This window comes from Elaeis guineensis, chromosome 3 (genome assembly GCF_000442705.2).
Source record: "Elaeis guineensis isolate ETL-2024a chromosome 3, EG11, whole genome shotgun sequence".
NCBI classification, from domain to species: domain Eukaryota; kingdom Viridiplantae; phylum Streptophyta; class Magnoliopsida; order Arecales; family Arecaceae; genus Elaeis; species Elaeis guineensis.
This window is the reverse complement of record NC_025995.2, coordinates 101879534-101895719: the sequence shown is the minus strand read 5'-3', so window position 1 is coordinate 101895719 and position 16186 is coordinate 101879534. Positions and strand designations below refer to the sequence as shown.

General features: G+C 34.4%; 1 long non-coding RNA gene across 2 annotated transcripts; it reads left to right on the top strand.

Moving 5' to 3' along the window:
• Positions 1–299: 299 nt before the first annotated feature.
• LOC105041380 (uncharacterized) lies at positions 300–15077 on the top strand. Of its 2 annotated transcripts, none has more exons than XR_012139826.1 (2): positions 300–437; positions 14796–15077. It is a non-coding gene; the product is annotated as an uncharacterized lncRNA (long non-coding RNA). The 2 variants fall into 2 exon arrangements; XR_831386.3 differs by having other exon boundaries at positions 310–437; positions 14778–15077.
• Positions 15078–16186: the final 1109 nt, after the last annotated feature.

The following is a 16186-nucleotide window of genomic DNA, read 5'->3' as shown; positions in this document are numbered from 1 at the left end:
AAAAAATAAAGATATATTTTCCGAATCACCGACCACTTCTTAGGAAAATTAATTTGTAAGTTTGAAAAAGAGAAGCGAAAATATAAATAATAGCCGTATTTGTCTTATAATGAACAGTAATGATATAACGGAGGGATCCGAAACGGTTATAATGACAAATACACCCTTCAAACGCGCGACACGTGGTATTTCCGTTTTGGCAGCTCCCGCGTAACGAAAGCTAGAGGACGTGCTCACCTCAAGAAGGAAAGCTAGAGAACGTAAACTTTTACCGTCCTGCTATAAATATAGCATGCCTCATCCCCAAAAGCTCAAAAGCCTCCACTTCCCGCTTCTTGTTTCTCTTCCCCTCTCTCGAAGCTACGCGTGCGCTTCTCCGTTCTCTCGATCGAACGAAATGGAGGAGGAAATCGGGGGACGCGGAAGTCGAATCGCAGGTGAGTTCCTCCAAACCCTCACTCTTCTCGTTTGATTTCGGATCTCGTTCTTGATTGCGTTTCGTGGAAATATTTCTTCAAAGGATGCCATGATCTCGTTCTTGATCGGATTTCCCATCAGATCTTCCTTGAATTGATTATGTGCTGTGGTCAGACGATCGCTTTCAGAATCTAATCCTTTTCTTTGTCTGTTTTAATTTGCCGTAATTCGAACTGATCTTTCATTCGGCTTCTAACAAACCCTTGTTCGAATACCATGCCAAGGTTTGGTTCTTGAACGTATTTCCCCTCAAATCTTGCTCGTATTATTCGAGTATTTGGTACGATCATGGGGATCACGGTTGATTTTGTTTGCCGTAACGATTTGAGCTAATATATCTTTCGACTCGAACAAACCGTCTTATTTCTTCTTCGAGTTCCATGCCAAGGTCTCGTTCTTTATTGCGTTTCGCTGAAATATTTCTTCAAAGGTTGCTATGTTCTCGTTCTTGATCGGATTCCCAATCAGATCTTTCTTGAATTGATTATCTGCTGTGATCATACGATCCCTTGCAGAATCTAATCTCTGTCTCTTTTAATTTTCCGTAATTCGAACTGATCTTTCATGTGGCTTCTACCAAACCCTTTAATATCTCGTTCGAATACCATGCCAAGATTTGGTCTTTGAACGTATTTCCCCTCAAATCTTTCTCGTATTATTCGAGTACCTGCTACGATCATATGAATCACGGATGGTTTTGTTTGCGGTAACGATTTGATTGTCGTAACGATTATATCTTTCGACCTGGAACCAACCCAATATCTTTCATTGTTGGTTTTGATTGTCGTGATGATTTTAACCAATTGATCTTGTGTTCCATGAAACCCTCGATCAAATTCCGTATTTCTTCCTCGTATTTCTCGTTCTGTGACGCTCGAATATTTCCTGGAGGTGTTTCAACCGGTATTGAACCGACTCCTCCATTATCTCGTTCAAATTCCGAACCTGCTTGCATGTCCCTTCGCGTGTATTTTTCTTGCAGGTCGTTGTCACTATACGGTATCTTGGAAACCCTAAATCTCTGTTGGTCTTTTTTTCACCCCAAATATATCTTTCTTGGTCGTACTTCTCTATGAATCTTGTTTCTATCTCGTTTAAAACCCTCAATCTCTGGTTGATTCTGAGTTGATGGAAATATTTAGAAAAAAACGATTATAAACCTGAACTGCTTGTCAGATCTCAACTGATGACGTACATTTTAATGATTTTAACTCGTTAATTCAAATGGATCATATCTTTGATCTTATTTTTCCGAGCCTCGATCATTTTGTCGATGCTAATTCTTTTTTCCTCTATCTTCTTTTTAAGCACAACCGGAACTCTTTAGTCAAAATTGTACCTTTCAAGGATGGATGCATCCTATTTTGAATTTTATCCTCACATTGATCTTAATTATGTCTCGTATGTGAAAACCTGCCAAGGCAATTACTTGTTATATAGCATTTTGGGCTTTTTATCTTTTTCTTGAATCCACATCTAAAATTTAATTATGATCATATCATCACATTTCCACTAATCAAAACCATAATCTTCTAGCATCAGTGATTTAGATCTCAGTATGAATACAAATGTAATAATGACTTTGAAATCGTCTTAATTCATCAAGAAGCTAATTTGGACATAAGCCTGACATCAAGTGAACAACACAGCTTACTGTAGAAGTGTTTGATCTTGACATTTTGATACATTTTGTATCCTGATTCCTTTCCATTGTATAAACTTGAGTCTGACATGTTAATCACCGGAAAGATGAAAAGGGGCCTGTACAATCTAATAAATTACTAAGACTCTTGTTGATTTCAGTTCCATTCATTATTCCCTTTTCTGTAGTATAACTTAAATTTAAATTTTCAATGGCTTAATGTAATTTCTGCTGTTCTACAAGAGATCATATGTCCAGAATATATGTTTCAGGCCATTCATAGTTTTGAATTCAACCTTATGCGGAGATTTTAAATTTGATTTAAGTCAGCACTGCTGATCTTGTTCTAGTTTTGATTTGAATCTACGTTTCATTTTGCGACATAAGTTTGATCTTAAATCTAAATCTCACTCCTTTTCAGATGCTAATCATGCTTACCTAGATCTTAATCTCAATTAGAACTAGATGCTCCTTCAGTCTGATGATAAACATGATTTTAAGCTCATAATTCAACCTGGACCTAACCTGATCATATCTATTTCCTGAACCAAATCACTTTGACTATGACCAAACTATTTGATCTGCACATATTTTAATATAATTTGGTCCTGTTTTATTTTGTTATCCTAAACTTGAGTCTAACATATTTAACACTCCAACAGTGAGAGGGGGCTTACTATTGATTCATTCATACTAGATTCTGGTTCCACTTATGAGTTATGATCCAAGTTATGATCCCTTTTATGGATCATAACTTTAGTTTCAATTTCAATAGATCTTAGACTTCTTTGGTGTGCCTGTTACTTTTATATGGAACTTGCATAAGATATAATATCTTCCTTAAAAAATAGGAATTATGGTCCTCTTTTTTCTGTAAATTGGATTTGCTTTGTTCATGCTTCTAATCTTAGTCGTTTTTAAACTGTATGCTTTTTCAGTTTTAATCCTAATAAAGACCCCAGTTTTATCCCGTATTATTATCTTTTGCTTGCCAATTGTTTAAGTTGTTTCTTTTAGATTATAGTTTTAATTTCCATTTCATATATGATCTTAACTTCAAATATGTAAAAACTCTCCAGATTATGCTCTTTCACTTTGGTATTATTGTTTCACTACTCTCAAAATATATCTGAGCACATTATAATTCCATAATCAAGTACAGAACCAATTCAATTATTTCATTGTAATCATGACTGGCAATGATTCTTTAAATTTTTGGAATAGGTCCAACATGATGTTGTATCAAATCCATTTGTTCCTCAAACTGACATATGTCTCAAGCACCAAAATTTAATTATCTCATATATTTCAAGTACAGAACCCAATCAATTGTTTCATTTTAATCATGATTGATGATGATTTTTTAAGGACAATGTGCTCTTTTTCATTTTAATTATTCCTGAAACCGACATATACTTCAAGGACAAAAGTTCAGTATAATGTTTTAATCTATTTCATGTGTTGGTCATATTATATATCTTACTTAAATTTGCAAAAGTCAATATGGATTATAAGTTTAAATACAACCAAATTCTCATTTCTCAATTCAATCTTATGAAATCTATGTGAAGACCCTCACATTATCATCTGTATTTATATCTTTGAAGATTTTTATCAAATCTATTATTTAAAATGCGATCACGATCTTATGATAGTAGTTCATTTAGTCGTTAAGATAATTTGGTTATGCCAGTGATGTTGACTAAGTATGGTTGCAATCACTATCATGATAATAAAATCATTTGAGTTCATCGTGACAGTCAATTGCAAAGATTATGAGTGCAATTGTTTATAATTCTGGATTTGCTATAAGCATGATTCTACAGTTATTTAGACCATATAGTGGTTTTGATTGCAATATGATCCCAATTTCATTGCTTGTTATCTTTGATCTTGATATTTGGACTATAATCTAAACCTTGATTTATATGGGGAAGTTTCTCAACCCCTTTAGTTCGCTTGGTTGATCTTGAGACAAAGTCTACTTAGTGGACATTAAATTTAGATAACTCATCATGTTTGAAGATTTAAAGCATGATTTGACCCTATTCCAATCTTATGAATTTGCATGTTGATCTGCATTGCAACTTTGCTCTCCATTTTTAAAATCCCACTACAATCAAAAATTCATTCAAACATGACTTTATTTTTGTTATGTGAATATGCCTATTTTTATAAATCTTATTTGCTTTTGAACTTTTCTTCGTATTGATCTTATATATAATAGTTTAGTTAAGAAATTTTCTTAGATCCAACATCTCATATGAAGTCATAATCTCTATTAAGATTTTAGCCGTCTAGCTTATATGTCTTGTTTATGATATTCTGACATTCATCACTTTAGTATAATACAAACATAATCATGGTTTTAATGTCATCTCAATTGCTTATGAATCGTAATTGCTCCTAATCCTTATGCGAAGGAATTGATCCCAACATTTAACCAGGATTCCAGTCTTGGTTCATTTTTATGATCTTTATTTAGAGTCTTTTTAACACTCAAAGTATCAAACAATGAGTGGAGCATGTCCCAATCTTATAACCTGTTATTTTATCCCTTGATTTTGATTCTAATCATGATCCATTTGTTGGATTGTAACTGAAGTTTCAGACTTTTAAAGCTTATCATAGTCTAAGTCCATATGTTGGTCACTTAAATTCTGAAACTTGAATGTGAATGTTGTTCTACCATAATCAACTGAAATTGTTATAATGATTCATTACCATTTTTAATTTAATACAGTTGTGATTCTGATGTCAGTCATGTTTTAAACCTTACAATAGTTTAGCTTTTAGTTCCATTTTCTTCCAAACTTTATCTCCTATAACTATCTTAAACTATGCAAAATGATTATGTTAAGTACACTTGTCTTGGCTGCAATTTGAGCATTGTTCTTATGTGTGATTTAGTTTCAGTATTATTTAAAGACAGTGAAATATTTTGTTATTTAATTTTGTTTATCATTGGTTATGATTATTTTCAAGTTTCCTCTTACCATCATGATGTGATGTGTCGAATATAATTCCATCTTTTGGTTGACCTCTATGTCAAGGACAATAAATTGAATGATCCATCCACCTACAAGGGTTAATGTGCGATCGGATCTCGGTTCAATTTTGATTTGAATCTCTGGGTCATTTAGTATCGTAACTTTGACCTTTAAAGCTATACCCCATTTACATTGTTGATGATAATTTTGCATACTCAAATCTTAATCTCAAGTATAATAAAAAAACTTTAAATAACTGCAATTATTTGTACACAGGTGGTTTTTGATCTAGTTTTAATTTTTCCTCACATTGACTTATTGTTATAGCCCATGTAAAGACCCTCCTCGAGAAGCTATTAGGATCTTTTTGGATTTTTATTGAGTTCATTCAAACACCCTCATGGTGTTACTATAAGCTTTATATATCATGACCATAGTCTCCTTATTTTCATGATTTTAGAATCATCTTATTCAAGGATTTAAGACTCTAGCATACAGTCCTTGAATTTGCTAAATATATAGAGGGGAAGATAGAATTCAGGCAGGAGGGGTAGGAGATCTGCTATTAAGATTGGGAAGTAGTGAAGGGAGATTGGAGTAGATGGAACAATGAGAGAGGGAGTGGAGGGGGAGCTTGATCTAAGTGGGAAGGAGAAGGAAGGAGATGATCAAAGGGAAGAGGAAGGAGATGATTGAAGGAAAAAGAGGATAAGGGAGGTGGTCTAGTTGAGGCTATGCAAGCCTTGGTGGGGATTAACCAACAACAAGGATTCACCAACAAAGGTTGGCTTGGGATATCCTGATTTGGATTCCACTTACCTATGGGAAGAGGTGATGGAAGGCGTTGGTGCTGGTGGAGAAGGGGGGATGCTAGGGCTGAAGTGGTGGTTAAGGATGATGAAGAGATTGGCAATCATGTCTCGAGACCAAGTGATGAGATGTTGGTGGCTTATTTGATGAAGAATGCTGATGAAGGAATGTCACTGTTGGTTGCTATTAGGCAAGTAGATTTTTAATCACTTCCTTACAGTTATCTTAACTATACCAAATGGTTTGTTCTGTTTTAGTGATAACTTAGGCCTTTATTTTGTAATTTTCAAGATTATGCTCTCTTAATTTTGGTAGTATTTTGTAGATGCTCATATCATATGAGATCACCTTATGGTTTTATGGTCAAGTACATGACCATTCAATTGTTTGATTTGAATGATACGATTTCTTTAGTTTGTACCATAAACTGTCATGGCTTTGGTACCAAATTTGTTTTGATCTTGAATCTAACCACTATATCAACTATATTATATTTTAATAGTTTAAGTATGGGTGATGATTCAAGGCAAGATTGAATCTCATTCCTGTGTCTATCCCGGTTCAATGTAAACTATATGCTGGTCTAGATTGTAACCTTGTGATCATTCTAAAGGGAGGGAGAGGGATGAGATGATCCAAGGAGGAAAGGAGGAGGGTTTTGTGTGTGTTGGGGGGGGGGGGAGGGAGGAGATGATTGGGGAAGGGAGGAGGAGGAAGGAGATGATCTATTTAGTTTGTTCTATAGATCCACAAAGATTGTTTTGATCTCGAGTATGATCTCTCTATCAAGTATATTACAATTTAATTACTCATCCATCTGTGACCTTTCAAAGTAAGATTTCAATCTCATTCTAGCGTCTATCCCACTTCAATGTTGATCTAAAATTGTAATTTCTGTAGATCACGGACTTGATATCAAATGAAAATTCTGACCTTACTGTTGATGTTAATCTTGATTGCTTGGAACTTAATGTCAAGTAAAGGCAATAAGTGTTTGCTAAGGATCAGAAGGATGGAAAGGAGGGGAAGGAGGGCCTGGCTAATAGTTTGCTAGAGCTGGCCGATCATGTGTCCCAGCCCATCTAAAATTCAATAAACCATAATTTTTATTGTTCTTGCATTTTGAGGCCATATGTTTATGTGATAAATTCACTAAGTCATGTGCCGAAAGCTACATTGCTTGTGCTCACTAAGTCACGTGCTGAATGATAGGTTACCTGTGCCCTAAGCTTGAATAATTTCGCAAGCAAAACCCCGATATTACCTTTTTAATTTAAACTATACAAGCTACTGATTGCATCATTCACATTTCTTTTTCTATTCATGAAGAACAAATAATTAGCTTCTCCAAACCATCCAGCTCAATGAAATGAAATTGTAGTGAAATGCAATGCTGCAGGGACTTAGAAAACATGTCATAGAGAAATTTACAGAGCTAAAAAAAATTATTACTGAATGAGATGCATTACGATTTACAACAAAAATTTGAAAATGAAATCTAGAGAAAGCCTTGCAAGAATTCATTTAGAGTGAGAGATAGTAGAAATATGGGATGGAGGGTAGTAGTCAAGGCAAAGATAGTGAAGTAGTCAAGGCAAGTCAGTTGTGGAAGAAACAAATGACCAAGAGAGTGATGGTGAGCTTGATCAAAAGGAGAGGGAGGAGGAGGAGAATGAAGGAGATGATCATAGGAGAGAAGAGGAAGGTGATGATTTGGGAAATAGATTGTCTGGTTGAGGCTGTACAGTTCTTGGTGGGACTCAGCCAACAACCCATGGGTCGCTAAAAGCAAATATTGTCCTTGTATTTTAGTTTGTATTCCACATTACTTGTGGGAAGAGGAAATTGGAGAAATTGGGTCATGTGGAGAAAGGACCACTGCCCCTAGAGTAGTAGTTGGGATTGGTGGATAAAAGGATGCAGTTATATTTTTAAACCAAGTGATGAGGCTCTGGTGGCTTATTTGAGGCAGAAGGTTGATGGAGTACTGCCGGTGCCAACTACCATTAAGAAATTGATTTTGATTTTTTTAAAAAAATCAAAATTATGTATACCAAGTGATTTGTTCTCTTTTGTTGATCTTGACTTTTTATATTGATCTTTTAGTTTCAATAGTATCTTTGTGATGATTTTCCAAAATACGCTGTCTTAATCATAGTAATATTTGGTAATGGGTTGTATCATATCAGATTGCATTATGAATTTTATAATCAAGTACATGACAATTCAATATTTTGTTTTTAATCAATATCGGCATGATTTCTTTAGTTTGTGCCATAGATCCATCATGGTCTTAGTGTCAAATCTATGCTATTCTTGAATTTACATTTGATATCATGATTGGTACTCCCAAGTTGAAGTCTCATTGGTATGAAATTTCTATCATGGCTGTCAATTATTTCAGGTTTCATATGTTGAAAATCGTTAATTTTGAGAGTGCCACATAATAGATATGCTTGGTTTAAAGTTTCATAAAACTGACAAATTATGTTTGGTGATTTTCATAGCTGATTCTTAATATATAAGGTTTCGGTTGAATTTTTTCCCCATTTGCCAAGTGTATCACAACTTGTACCCTTCAGTCTGGAGGTCATTATGGCTGATACACCATTTATAGAGTATCATATTCTAGAACCCTTTGATTAGATGAGTACCATTGTTGATATTGCATAAACTGAAACATTGTCAATCCATTGAATATCATAGCTGGCAATTGTTTAGAGTTAAGCCCTGCAGATTTTGGTACCATAGGTGATACTTTTAATCAAAGTACCATCATTAAACTTGCATAATTTTAGGAGTTTTATGACTGATACTCCTTACTTAAAGTTCTATAAACCGAAACTTTGTTTTTAAGAAAAGCAAAAAACTTCATCAGCTTAAGGAATATCATAGCTGGTTCTCCATATTTAGAGTTTCACATGCTTGAAGTTCAGGAGTAACATGGATTATACTTTTGAATATGAGTTTTGTGGTATTGAAATTTTTTGTCTTTGACAATATCATTACCAGTACTCTATTGGAAAAGTTTCATAAATTTAAAAGTCCACCAAGATATGGTGTGTATCATAGCTGATCCTGTGATTGTCTATATATAGAGTTTCATATTTCATATACTGAAACTCTTCGGTTGTAAGACTCTTCACATTTAATACTCTTGAATAAGATTCTGTGAAATTGATGCTTTATCAGTCTTTTTTATGATCATAATGACTGATGCACTATATATCAAGTTTCATGTTACTTGAGCCTTTCCCCTTACATTAAAATATTAATTCGGTTAAAATTCATTTCACCAATAAAGACTGTTTATCACCGAACCTAAATCAGTTTATTAGTGCATCGTGATATTTCAAAGAACCTAGAAGGCTATTGTTTTAGGTTATATGGGATTCATAAAGTTGCGTCTCTAGTCAAGCTGTTACACATTTGGACAAAGGGCGGATGTATATTGCAGACGGCTTAATCACTTCTGCTTCATTCATATATTTTCATCAAGTACCCCACCTGCTCAATGGTTTATAACATCAATTTCAAATACTAATATTCATCAAATATGACTCCGGATAGGATGAAACTCATTTATCATAAACTACAAAAAAATATGATAATAATATTTTGTATTGGACTTATCTAATTATGGTTCTAATATACTCATGTTTTAAACTTTATGATAGTTCATTTTTTCTCACACAATCATCAAATATTTCTGTAATCAGAAGAAGTTCTGGCATCTGATTATCTTAAATCTGGATGCATGAACTATAACTAAATCATGATTCCTCGTATCATCTTAATTGTGGTAATGAAATACTATTTGAAGTTTCTCTAAGTTTTTTCAATCTTTTAGCAAAATTATGCAATGACTGATTTTGTGAGGGCACATTACACTTTTAGGTCATCCACATATTCATCTAATTATTTGATTTTGATCGTTATTGGTCATGACTTTTATATTTATGTTCAGTATGATGTATTTATCAAATCCATTATGTTCTTAGATTTGAATTCCTTTAGATACAATTTATCTCAACATGTCTGACTTTGAGGCACTAAAGCATGGTTTCAAATTTTCACTCATTCATTTTGATCCCACTCCCGTCTCAATGTCAACCTATAGGATCATAAATTCTTGTCAAATAATTCTATTGCTTGTAGAGATGAGGTGGGTGGCAGAGTCATGCGCTTATAGAGAATGTTTGAAGTGACGACAAAGTCAAAGGGGGAATTTGGGACTGGATCAAGGTGGGCTTGATCTAATAGAGCTTGGCGTGCTAGGGGGCAAGGATTTAGGTCCTAATAGGAAGTCCCCTGGAATACTGGGATCGGGTATTATCCTATAAGTTGGGACAAGACCGTCTTGCAAGCGTCCCAGCATCCCAATCGGGATGTCTTGGAATATCCCGTCTCAAGTGTCAGGACGGGATGGGATGGCGGCGTATCCCATTCCATGAAAAAAATTAGAACACCCCACGGGATTTAAAACCTTGCTTGGGGACTTCAAAGTGGCAAGGTGGTGGTCGTAAGGATCATTGTGCAGAGCAGGCATGGTAGGGATGATTTAGTGAGGTTGATGTCCAGGCTAAGGTTGGTGGTGCTGCAATTAGAGTTGAGCTCAAAGGTTTGCTTGTAAAAGGAATGATTGATTTGGGCTTATTATTTTAGGGTCCTTAGAAGGGGTGGGAGAGCAATGAAGCAAACAAAGAATGTGCCTTTTGCTATTGCTTTTGTGAGATCCAAGCATGTGGTACTTGTTCAAGCCATTTCGTTAGAGATCAATTATGAGGAAGGAGGAATAGACAATGGTGAGCAAGCAAATAGTACCAAGCAAACAACTATTAAGATTTATTCATGAGAGAGAAGGGGCAATGTCATGAGTGGTGATAAAAGATGGGTAATCATAAATTAATATTTTCTTAAAAATTTTTTTATGCTCTTTAAGGGCATGTTTCATTTGTTTTCTCAAACTGAATTTCATTGCTTTAGAAACAGTTAAATTGCTTTGGTGATCTCATCTTCCATAGTTAAATGAAACAAGGTTGGTCCTTAATCATCATATGATAACCAACTTAGGAGATAGGGGTTAATTTTCTTTAAAGTCCAATCTAGTGATGTCCAAGATTTTGCTTCATGATATTCATCCGTATTCAATTACAGTGATTATGTTCTTAAAATCATTTCAGTTTTGTGACGAACCTGGTTTCACTTTAACCCTTATCCAATACTAGTTAGATCATATATTGTGTTAGTATCTGAGATGTATTTTTTTAACTATGTTTCTAGTATGTATTCCTCCTTAATGATATGGAGACCAAGTTGTTGAACATTTGGACAATGAGAGTAACTTTCAAACTCATAACATTCTTTTGGTTCACACATATATCAACTTTGATACCATTCTCCATCTCGCTCACCAGGTTATAACTTCAATTGAATTCCTTGTGTTCATTGATATGTAGCTTTGGTGCAAAAATATGGCTTAGATAGGTACTACATGCATTAGATCTCACAAAAACACTAGCAAAAGGCACATTCTTTGCTTGCGTTGCTCTCCTACTCCTTCTAATGATCCTAAAATCATATGCCCAAATCATTCATTCCTCACAAGCACACCTAGCACGCCTTTGAGTGGAGCTGTAATTGCAGCACCACCAACCTTAACCTTGACATCGACTTATCCCTACCATGCTCATGCTGCACAATGATCTTTACTACAACCACCTTGCAACCTTGATGCCCCTAAATGTGCAAATGGGTCGGGTCGGATCGGGTCATGAGTGACCCAAATCCGACTCAATTTTTTGATTGGGTCCTAATGTTGGACCCAGACCCAATCCAATTGAAAATCGGATCGGATTAGGTCATGTCCATGATTAAAAAGTCTGTCCCATTGGATCATTTGGGTCAGATCGGATCCATGTATAATCCAGTCTCAATCTGAAAAATTTGGATCTGATTCGGGCCCAAATTCTAGTCGGACTTGGTTTGTATGATAAACCAACATATGCTTAGTTTATGACAAAAAAAAATAAACATTACTTTGCCTTGACTATTAATTTATAAGTAATTTCTCAAATTCTCATAGTCAAGTGGAGTAAAATATATAAAAAATAATAATGCTACAATAGCATTTAGAATTCTAATCCCGCTCTATTTGCTCTATAGCTTACAAATTGGATTCAATACCGAATTTAGATTTGGTCGGGTTGGATCGGGTCTGGTCCTAATTCAGTAAACCTAGACCTGATTCGGAATATTGAACGGGTCCAATTTTAGAGTCCGACCCGGCCTCGTGGGTCTTTTAAAATGGGTTGGATCGAGTCTAAGCGGGTCAGATTGGGTCGGGTCACGGGTCAACCTGACCCATTTGTAGCCTTAGATGCCCCCAAGCATGACCAGCTCTATTAGATCAAGCCAACCCTGATCCAGTTTCGAATTCTTCTTTAGACTTTGTCGTCACTTCAAACATTCTCTATAAGCATGACTTTGGCACCCACCTCATCTCTATAATCAAATGGAATTATTTGACAAGAATTTGAGATCCTAGTTGTGATCCAACATGAAATGCTGGTTGACATGGAGATCGGAGTGAGATCAAAATGAATGAGATTGGAATCATGCTTTAGTGCCTCAAAGCTGGGCATGTTGTTGAGATAACTTATATATAAAGGAGAGTTTAGACCCAAGATCAAAATGGATTTGATAAATCCATCATACTAAACATAAATATAAAAGTTATGATCAATAATGATCAAAATCAAATAATTAGATGAATATGTGGATGACATAAAAGTGTAATATGCTCTCACAAAATCAGAGTCGTTGCATAATTTTGCCAAAAGATAGAAAAATTTAGAAAAACTTCAAATAGTATTTCATTGCCACAATTAAAATGATATGAAGAATTAAGATTCATTTACAATTCATGCATCTAGATTTAAGATAATCAGATGCCAGAGCTTCCTATGATTACAGAAATATTTGATGAACGTGAGAGTATTTTACAATAAATTCTAGAAATCATACAAGAACATGTTATCATCTTGGACTTGCTCTTATGATTCTAGTGCTAATTATGTTTCTTACTTTATGATCGATATTTTTTTCTCAGCCCATCATTAAATATTTATTGTCATGATCAGCTGCGTAGCCATCTAATTTTTTGATTTTAATCAAGATTGGTTATGATCTTTTAGGTTGTATCAAATTATCAATACTCCACCATGCCCATTTTACTTTTGATCTTTGATAATATATCGTGCTATGAAAATTTAGCATGAAATCAATCTTATTCTATTGTTGATCCAAATCCAATCTTGATTGAAGTTGCATCTCAATGTAGATCATAACTTCAACCTCAAATTCTTATTCTATAACATTGTTGATGCTAATCTTGCTGGCCTACATCTTAATCTAAATATGGCAAAAATGTTTCAGTCAGTTATGCATACACATGGATCTTCATCTAGTTGTTGTGCTGTCATAAGATCAATGTGAAGAGCTTATCAAACTGTCAACACTTAAATATCCTGGTTTTGTTCTTAGATCCATCATCTAGAACGCAACCTAGAGTTTTGGAAAAATCTTGGGATAGCTAATTCTGGGCCTGTAGCTTGTCTGTCATCTAATTATATGGCTAGTTGATCAAATTTATTCCTGGTCACCAAATCTTGCTGGCTATTTGTTTTTAATCCATGGGTTTTGAATATAAAAAGGCTTTAGTTTATGTTCATAAAACATGCATTAGTGTGCATAAGACAAGGCACAAGTGTGTACAAATTTCTACTAGAGAGTAAAAGTGAAACAAAAATATGTCAAGGGCCTCAAGGCCCTAATCATTAAACAGAATCCACACTAGAGATTGGGAGTTATTGTGCTCTGAAAGCTATTATTCATGATCATAATGTCCTTGCTTCATGATTTTCATTATAATTTTCTTATCATGACTATAATCATGATCTTGAGCTCATCTTAGTTTTTAAAGAACCTTGCTTTATGTTAATCCTTACCCCAAGCTAATTGGATCATCTATCACATCGTTATTTGAGGATGAAAATTTGTTTGTGATTTTGGTTGACTCCTTCAATGATCTATAGTGTAATTTGTTACACAATTGGACAAAGGGTGGATGTATACTGCGAACTTCTTTCTCACTTTTGCTTCATTCATATATTCTGATCAAGTTCTCCACCCCTCTCAATGATTTTTAACTTCAACTTCAAATTCTAGTATTCATCAAATGTGACTCTGTTTGGGATAAGACTCGTTTGTAATAACCTACAAAAATCATAATGATAATTCTTTGTGTTGGACCTCTCTAATCATGACTCTAATGTACTCAAGGTTTAAACCTTATAATAGTTTGCTTTTACTCTCAGTCATCAAATATTTCTATAATCATAAGAAGAAGCTCCAGCATATGATTATCTTAAATCTAGATGCATGAATTGTAACTTGAATCTTGTTTCTTTGTATCATCTAAATTGTGGTAATGAAATACTAATTGAAGTTTTCTTCAAATTTTTCTATGTTTTCATAAAATTATGCAACTACTCTGATTTTGTGAGAGCACATTACACTTTTATGTCATCTACACATTTGTCTGATTATTTAATTTTGATCATGTTTGGTCATGACTTTAATATTTACGTTCGGTATGATGTATTTATCAAGTTCTTTCTAATCTTAGATTTGAAGTCTATACAATTTTTATTTTAACATGTCTGGCTTTGAGGCACTAAAGCATGGCTTCAATCTCATTTGTTTTGATCCCACTCTAGTCTTGATCTCCACTTGCATTTCAATTTGGATCGCCACTTGGATTTCAAATTCTTGCCAAATCATTCTGTTGATTGTAGAGCTAATGTGACTGGCAGAGTCATCCATGAATGGTATGGTAGAAGTGATGACGGCGTCAAAGAGGGAATTGAGGACTAGACTAGGGTGGGCTTGATCTAATAGAGCTGGGCATGCTTGGGGGCATCAAGGTGGCAGGGTGGTTGCAGTAAGGATCATTCTGGAGCATGTGCATGGTAGGGATGATTCAGTAAGGTTGATGTCAAAGCTAAGGTTGGTGGTGCTGTAATTAAAGCTGAGCTCAAAGATGTGCTTGTAAGAGTAACCTGGTTATCTGAATAAAGTTATAATCATAATCCTAATATTGAACTCATCTTAGATCATAGTGAACCTGGTTTATTCTTAATTCTTACCCAATACTAATTGCATTACCAATCACATTAGTGTTTGATTTTGGAACTCAAACCATGATTCTTCTAATGATTCCTTTTTGTGAACTTTATCTAATTTGTTATACATCTGGTTCATTCATACACTATTTTGCTTCCATTCCCTATCCCTCTCTGTGTGTTGTAACCTCACGTTTAAATTCTAGTCTTCGTTGTTAATAAGTTGCTTATTTTAGCAGGAAAATCTTTATGATCTGATTTCTATCATAAATTATGGAAATCATGATATTGATTCTTTATCATCTTGGAATTGCTCGTATCATTACTTTTATGTTAATCATCATTTGGACAGTTTGACAGTTAATTTTTAACTCGATTGTCATCAAATATTTATCCTCCAGAATTATTAAATGCTCTACCATGAGAGCATCTTAAAGTCAGATGTTTGAACTATGACTTGAACTTTGAGATTATGTATCATATAAGTGCTGGTAATATAATATTATGAAAATGACTTTCTAAAACTTGCTCTCTTAATTCAACAAAATTATGTAAATGCTCTCTGATTTTGGGGGAACAAAGTTGTAATCATGATCGTCCAGACAACAGTCTGATTATTTAATTTTGATCATGTCTGCTTCAAATGCAATTAGTTTTAATTATCCATCCTTCCTTGGGGATTCTAGTGTCCATCCCATTCCAGTCTTGATTTCAAGTTGCATCTCAATCTGGATTTTAACTTTAAACTCGATTTATTTCCCCAATAATTTTATTGATGCTAATCTTGCTTACCTAGATCTTAATATCAAATACAATCGAAAACTCAAATTATTTAGGGTCTGTTTGGCATCATTGTTGTTTTTGTGTTTTTTCTCTACAGATCAGTGACATACATACCATGTGGGAATTGATGTTGAAGATAGCATTTGCACAAAACTTCGACTGTTTCACTATTTTTTGAAAGAAATAAAATCTTTGCTTTTATCAGCTCTAAAGATTTGAAAACAATTTTAAAAGACAAAAAATTTCATCATACATTTTTGTTCAGTCAAGTTCATTTTCTTCTTTGGTTTTTGAAATCA